The following is a 7,994-nucleotide window of genomic DNA, read 5'->3' as shown; positions in this document are numbered from 1 at the left end:
TCTTACAGGACTGCTGAAGGCTCAGCTCAGGGTGGAGCATGCCTATTACAAAACTGTAGACAAGAGGCTTTCAGCCTTAAATGGGCAATAGGGGGAGTATTGCGCTCAGTGGGAGATGATGAAGACCTGGTCTTCGCTTTCTAATTGGCGTAACGAGGGAAAGTCCTAGTTGTGTTGTTGGCTCATGTTTTCCTGTTTTCACTTGCACTATTGTAGTTGATGTCCTTTTGTCTGTATACCAGTTGTAGTACTTAATAAAGGGTTTTGTAAAAATCAAATCTCTCCCTGTCTCTCTCTCCCTCCCCCCCCTGTCTATCTCTCTCGCCCCCCCCTCTCTGTTTCACTCCCTCCTCTCTATCTCTCCCTCACTGTGTGTCTCTGTCTCTCTCGCTCTATCGCTCTATCGCTCTGTCTATCTCTCTCACTCCCTCTCTGTGTTTCTCTCCCTCCTCTCTGTCTATCTGTGTGTGTGTGTGTGTGTGTGTGTGTCTGTGTGTGTGTGTCTCTCTCTTAGTAACACACACATACACTAAGGAGGGGGGGGGGGAGAAGGGGAAGAAAGAAAGATACACAAGAAAGGAATCTCATCCAAGTGTTAGTCAGATGTGTCATTATTTCCAACTACACTAGACAACACGTGACTCGAGATAATCTTGGCACAGCGGTTTTATACCCCAACGTTGAATCAGGGCGGCCATTTTAGTTTGTTCAGTGGTCTCATGGAAATCAGAAAATGGAAATGTTCCCACAACAGTGAGGCAAATCCTTGAACGCATGACTCACCCATCCTGTGGATCATGGTGGAAGAGGGCTGTAACTTGAGCCAGTTACTTTACCTGCATCGTCGCAACACTTCCAACAGCACTGATGGATAACCCTTCCAGTGCTGGGGGAAGGGTGTTATGCAACTGCAATTTCATAGTTTGTATTAATTTTTTTTATGCGTGTGTGTGTGTGAGTGTGTGTGTGGAGGAGCAGCAGTTGACACACTTTCAAGGGCTGGAGTCTTGCCAAGGGTTTTCGGACAATTACCAGCTATTGCAATACAATACGGTCCCCCCCCCCCCGACGTACGCTTAGCAACTTCAGAGTTAAAAAACTCAACCCCAAGCCAACCACAACAACAATACACAGCCCTATGCCAACGGCAACACTCTTGTCCAGTCCTGCCAACACCTACCCCCCCACCCCCACCCCCACCGGCTTTATTTCTTTCTTGGCCTCAAACTCAACATTACTTTTTCCTTCCTCTCTTCCTTCCCTCTCACCTTTTTCCTTTGCTCTCCGGACATGTTTTGTTCATGCAGGGAAGCTTTCTTTCTCTCTCTCTCTCTCTCTCTCTCTCTCTCTCTCTCTCTCTCTTTCTCTTTCTCTCTCTCTCTCTCTCTCTCTCTCTCTCTCTCTCTCTCTCTCTCTCTCTCTCTCTCTCTCTCTCTCTCTCTCTCTCTCTCTCTCTCTCTCTCTCTCTCTCTCACACTCTCTCTTCTAAATGGACTTTTGGTGAAGAGCGCTGGGGAGGAAGAAGCACAGTGAGAGGCTGTATTGTTTGACTACACAAGGTCCCTGTGTGGCTATCAACCCCCTATAGAGGCTTTAAGCCCGGTGCTCATGTGCGGAGCATCTGCTCAGAGTTACACATCTGGAAAAGAGCGAGGCAGTGCGGAGTGTTTGGAATGGGGATCTGAAGCATTAAAGGAAAATTCCGTTATTTTTTTTTATTTTTACAACCTTGGTTTTATTTTCAGTTTGCGCCATTGTGCATATCCGTTATGATATCCTCTCACTCATCGGCTTAATTTTTGCCGATTTTGGACCACCGCTGGGCACAGCTTTGCAATGGTGTCTCACGGGGCGATCGAACACAAGTCTTAAAACTGTTCTTTCAACAACTACAACAACAGCAAAGACTCGGTGCCTCGGTTAGACTGCGTACATGATGTCCCATGACTTCTCCATTGTGCTGGCTGGGTGGTTTGTGGATGATTACTACTCCCCACGGTAACTATTGGCGGGTAATTCCTGCAAATTGAACCAGGAAGTGGCTCATCAGTGCCCGTTACATTGGACATGTTGGGAAATCGCTTTTAACTTGCACTTTTGTTTTCACTTCCAAATATGTACTTTAGATAAGTGGATTAAATTGAACTCGATGAAAAATGTGCGACGCTGGTGTTCCCTTGCCACATAAGAGGCCGTCGTAAAGCCGCATCCAGCAGCGGTCCTGTCGCCAAAATCTCTACAACGAAGCTGATGAGGAAAATGATATCATACCTGCAAGACACCACTGCAAAAATACTACCAAGACCCAGGTTGTCCTTTACACGCCGGTGGAGTCCGGACTGAGGCTTATCCACCTCACCCAGAAATTCTCCAGCGCTCCTTCAGACTAATCCATCCCAATTGGCCTGGCTCGCTCTCCTGCTTTGGGAGCGAATAGAGCTTGATATATTACAGACACTATCAACATGGAAGCTGCTCTATTTTTCAGGTTTCGAGCCACTTTACTTCAAGAATGACCGAGATATGATGACATGGTAGGTTGTGCGGCGTTTTTTAAGTTGTGGATGTGGCCACCGAGTCCTCAGGAAAGGAATTTTCCACACTCTTAACATGTTTATGGTTTGGCTTGGAGGTCCGCACTTCATGGGTAATGCAAGTGTGTGTCAGTGTTGTTAATCAGTTTTGGAAGGATGTCTCTGGCTGACATGCTCAGCACTTGTAACACACCACACACACACACACACACACACACACACACACACACACACACACACACACACACACACACACACACACACACACACACACACACACACACACACACACACACACACTACAGTCCTACCCGTAGAGCAGTGTTTTTCAAAGTGTGGGTCGGGGGAGATTTCAAATGGGTCCCCAAACTATTTTCTAGAGGTATCATATGGAGCCAAAGTCTTCTCAGGGAAAACACTGGAAAACAGACATGATGAATAACACACATAAGGACAGTAGTTTAACATGATAAAAGCACGATAAATGTGGTCCTATTGGCCAACACAATCATTTGTAAAAATCAGTTTGGGATCTCAAGAAAACTTGTTCTGGAAAGTTTGGCCCCTGGGAAACAAAAGTTTGAAAACCGCTGCGAAAGAGTGTTGTGATTCTCCTTAAGGTGCAGTTCTGGGGTCGGGGTGTGATTCCTCAGTATGTTTCACATATGTATGTACACCCCCCCCCACCTCCAGCCCCATCTGAAACACACACACACACACCCCACCCCACCCCACCCCACCCCATTCCAAACACACACGCATGTGCACACACAAATGTGTCGGAATGACACAGGGGCAGGGAGGCAGATCTTTCTATGTCATGGAGATCCATCCTGGGAATCCTAATCTGGAATTCCTGCAGAATGAGGAGGTGGAAGTGAGAGTTGTAAAACCGAGCCGCTGTGCCCAGAACGCAGGCTTTCGAGAAGCCGCGTTTGTGTCCCGCGAAAGCCACAAATGCATTATCTATACACCCGAGTGTCTATCTGCGTCTGTGAGGCCAGAAACAACCTTTGGATTGTTAAGTCTTTACACTATCTTTTTTCCAGGGGTATTTACCTCCACGTGTGCACTCAAAGGGTCATGCGCCCCGCTTCTCCTCTCTGCAGCACTAAAAGGCAGCATAGTATTTCAGCACTTGAATGGAATCACGAAGGTCAGAGGTGATGGCGCTGAAAGGAAATAGCAGAAGAGGGCAGGGGAAGGCAAGATGACACGGAGCAGTCACCAGGCACAGGCGTTGCTAGATTTTCCTTTTTCTCTTTCTTTTTTGCCCGCAAATAACCTCCTTCCACATGGGTGGAGGGGAGTCGGTGTTTGGTTAAGTGCTTATTTATTAGTTATTGCTCGCTTCGTTTGTGTTGCCGGGGGAAGGAGAGAGAGGGGGGGGGGGAGGGAGAGAGAGAGACAGAGAGAGAGAGAGAGAGAGAGAGAGAGAGAGAGAGAGAGAGAGAGAGAGAGAGATGAGAGAGACAGAGAGAGAGAGAGAGAGAGAGAGAGAGAGAGAGAGAGAGAGAGAGAGAGAGAGAGAGAGAGAGAGAGGCAGACAGACAGAGAGGCAGACAGACAGAGACAGAGAGAAACAAGAAGAAAGGGAGGAGAGGTATGGGAGAGGGAAAACAGACAGCCCCTGCAGCTTTGGAACTGAAACCCCATCGTCTCTCCTGGCTCATATTACCAGAGTGTAAAGGTGGGGCACTGGACGTGATGTGTCAAACTAAGGAGAGAAAACAAAACTAAAATACTCACTGCTGTGATGAACGAGTGGAGACGAACTGATCTCTGTTATGAAACGTCTTCGGGGATCTGATGTGATTTAAGACCGGGTCTCTTTCTGACCTAATGCTGGTTGTTGCGTACTGTTTGAGAAGAGAGCATTCACTTTGGAAGTATAGACTAGAGGAAAAGCGGACAGGACATTCTGCTGAATTACCCAGATGTCAAGGCACTTTTAAAGGGAGTTTAGCCAGATAAATTATACTAATTAATCAAAAATATAAGACATATAATATATAATAATATATATTATAATAATATATGGAAGACATGTAATCAAAATGTAAGATATCTAATATATAATATATAAGAAATATATATAAGATGTAATCAAAATATAAGACATAATATCTAATTATATATATTATATATATTATATAATAATATAATGATGTGCGTCATGCACTCATCACACACTAATGAGTGCGTGACGCACGAAACAGGCTTGTACTCCTATGTATTAAAGTTTTTTTTAATACATCTACATATATATACACATGTAATGCCCTTGGCTACCTAAGTGTGTACACACACACACACAAATTTTCTCTTTCTCTCTCTCTTTCTCTCTCTCTCTCTACACACACACATACACAAACTCTCTCTCTCTCTCTCTCTCTCTCTCTCTCTCTCTCTCTCTCCTCTCTCTCTCTCTCTCTCTACACACACACACACACACTCTCTCTCTCCTCTCTCTCTCTCTCTCTCTCTCTCTCTCTCTCTCTCTCTCTCTCTCTCTCTCTCTCTCTCTCTCTCTCTCTCTCTCTCTGCCATCCTGGTACATTTTAAACAGTAGCTAATCCCCAAATCAATGGACCCTTCTTGGGGAAAATAAATAGGTGGCCAAGACGGCGGGTAGCAGTGAGTATGAGGTGGTAGTGTCGGCTAGCTAGTATCTCAGACCAAGGTTAGAGAGAACACCTTTACTAACAGGTACTATATGTCACCAGTAGCTGAAAAAACAACTCAGATCCAACCACATTTCATTTGCTTGGCAGCCGGGCGGGAGGCTGTATTATTTCGAATAGATCTCGAGATGAACAGGGGGGTTAGGTGAGCGAGCTCTCGCTGTGAAGGCCCCTAAACTTTGGCATTGGCTGACACCATGTCATCTTTTAAAGACCCATTTTTATCAGAAAGCATTTTTATGACCTCGTTGTCTATCGTTTCCCAATTTTGTCTCTCTGGTCTTTTTTTTTTTTTGCTTCCAGTGTGGGAAGATGGCGGCACGAAGTTACGTTTGTGGTGGCCTCACCCAGTACGGTCCATGCAGTGTCTTTGTCCACGTCTAAGTTTTTGTCTTCGTTGGATGGCTGGGAGAGCTGGCGCTGGATCGGCCGGGGGAGCCTGATCCGCTGTCTTGTGGGCCCAGGGACCACGGCCCTGCCTGGAGCTGCGCCCGAAGAGGAAACACCGAGGGCGGTCTGACAGGATGCGGAAGCAAAGCGGGCTAAGCTAGCAGCTAGCCCATGCAGACCGGCAGTTCCGATAACACCGAGGGCGGTCTGGCGGCGGCCTTGCCTAGCGTTGACTGTGTTTTTGGTGTCACCGTTTAGAGTGCTGGTAGGTGTGTCAAAGGTGTCTGGCTGGGCGAGCTGGCGTTGAGCTGGGAGAGCCTGGTCTGCTGCATCCGGTGGGCCCAGGGACCACGGCCGTGCCTGGAGCTGCGCCCGAAGAGGATACACCTTGGGGGGTCTGACAGGACGCGGAAGTGGGGCAGGCGAAGCTAGCTGCTAGCCCATGCAGACCGGCAGTTCCAACAGTATTCCTGGTGTTCGCTTTCTCGGGCAGCGGAATTATTCATTCATTTATTTTGGGGGGGGGGCTATGTTTGACATATGTGTTTTGTTTGTTTTTTTGTAGTTTGGATGTAGTATGTGTTCTTGTAGTCTGGATACGTGTGTTTGTCTTTGTGTTGCACTGCCGTGGGCTGGAGGGGAAACGATGTGAAATGACAAATAAATCAGATTCCTGACTCCTGAATTCACTTGGCCCGCGCTGTATTCCATTCCGTTATTGACTGTATTTAGATCTGCCGTTTGCCCGCTGATCTCATGCTTCCTCGATAATACGCGCTGCAGTTTTATTGTGAAACGTTTTGCAAGTCCTCCTTTAAAAAAAAAAAGAAAAGAAAAGAAAAAGTTATTTATACAAAGTTATTATCTCTGCATAATCATCATACTATATCGTGGTTTTTGACTTGGGAATTTGGAAACGTTCAAATCCCCGGGGCGTCCGTAGACGAGTTGGAGGGGAGCGACGGCGTCGGCGGCTGCAGCCTGAATTCAGCCGGAGGGCGGTGCAGGCCCGCGGAGCTCCCTCGACAAGACAGGCAGGTACCCCGACTCCGCTTTGAAACGCGCATTGATTGCCGTTTCGTGCACCGACTTGTCTTGAGATTTCCATCCAACCTAAAGAAAGGCTTGGACTGTTAGAACATTTACAGTTATGACTGGAATGCAGAGTTCAGGAAGGTATCCGCTTGTGTTGAAACACAACGGATGGGGGGTGGGGGTGGGGGTGGGGGGGGATCTGAGGAGAATCTGTTGCGAAATCCCTCCCGACTCCCTTCTGGATGAATGGTTGACATCAAGAAACAGTCACTCATCGGTGCACCCTGTTGGGAAATCGATGGCATTGACACCTGAGCACACCTGAGTAAGCCCGACAGGTGGACAAAGTCCCACTGTGCAATCTGTGTTTTCTTCCTTTCTTATCATGATAGAAAAAAGAAAAAAAAACAGAGTAAGTTTCTGATTTTTGTTTTTCTTGCGTAGCATGTCGAAATCCCAGGAGGGGCGTAGGTGGAGTTACACTCACACGCCCGAGGCAAACTCCCGAGTAGTACTAATTGCCCTGAATGGGCGGTGTGACTTTGCTGGGTAGGGACCCGTCACGGGTGTTTGGCTCCATCCTTACCCTCGATGCGCACGGACCTCGATATCTCACTCCCTCCATTCAAAAGAAAGAAGAGGAACAAGGCAAGATGGCCCCCTCACAGGTCGCATTAAAACCGGTTAAAACTTCGTCAGCAGCGTACTGTTACTACGGTACACGCTATGTTTTGGCACGTGTTATTTATCTATACACACACGGGGCATTGCTATGGAGACATCCTTGCGAGAACCAGCCCTCTTGCTTATTATGCTGCTATGGCAACCATCCCAGAATAGTCTTTTTCTCTCCCCCCCCCCCGTCCCTCCCTCGTGTGCGTGACTCACAACTTGCAGGGGAAACCACAATTCAATCTGTCTCTCATTCCCCTTTTTCCTTCACATTCTTTTCCCTACCAGAACAGCAGCCTGCCCCTCTCAATCGTGTGTGTGTGTGTGAGAGAGCGAGAGAGAGAGAGCGAGAGAGAGAGAGCGAGAGAGAGAGAGAGAGAGAGAGAGAGAGAGAGAGAGAGAGAGAGAGAGAGAGAGAGAGAGAGAGAGAGAGAGAGAGAGCGAGAGATTGTATTTGTGCTTGCGCGTGTGTGTGTGTGTGTGAGAGAGAGAAAGAGAGAGAGAGCGAGAGATTGTATTTGTGCTTGCGCATGTGTGTGTGTGTGTGTGTGTATGCGTGTGTGTGTGTGAGAGAGAGATCGTATTTGTGCTTGTGTGTGTGTGATTGTTTTATGTTTGTGTGTGTGATTGTTTTATGTTTGTGTGTGTGTATGATTGTTTTATGTTTGCGTGTGTGTAT

The 7,994-nt window shown here is 47.3% G+C and overlaps 1 long non-coding RNA gene across 1 annotated transcript; it reads left to right on the top strand.

Moving 5' to 3' along the window:
- The first annotated feature begins 1,687 nt into the window (after positions 1 to 1,687).
- On the top strand, positions 1,688 to 6,346 carry LOC130125571 (uncharacterized). The gene is made up of 3 exons (XR_008811459.1): positions 1,688 to 1,998; positions 2,127 to 2,534; positions 5,522 to 6,346. It is a non-coding gene; the product is annotated as an uncharacterized LOC130125571 (long non-coding RNA).
- The last annotated feature ends 1,648 nt before the right edge of the window (positions 6,347 to 7,994 follow it).

The sequence above is a fragment of the Lampris incognitus genome, chromosome 1 (genome assembly GCF_029633865.1).
Source record: "Lampris incognitus isolate fLamInc1 chromosome 1, fLamInc1.hap2, whole genome shotgun sequence".
Lineage (NCBI taxonomy): Eukaryota > Metazoa > Chordata > Actinopteri > Lampriformes > Lampridae > Lampris > Lampris incognitus.
The sequence above is the reverse complement of the archived record's forward strand: the minus strand, read 5'-3'. Positions and strand labels throughout refer to the sequence as shown.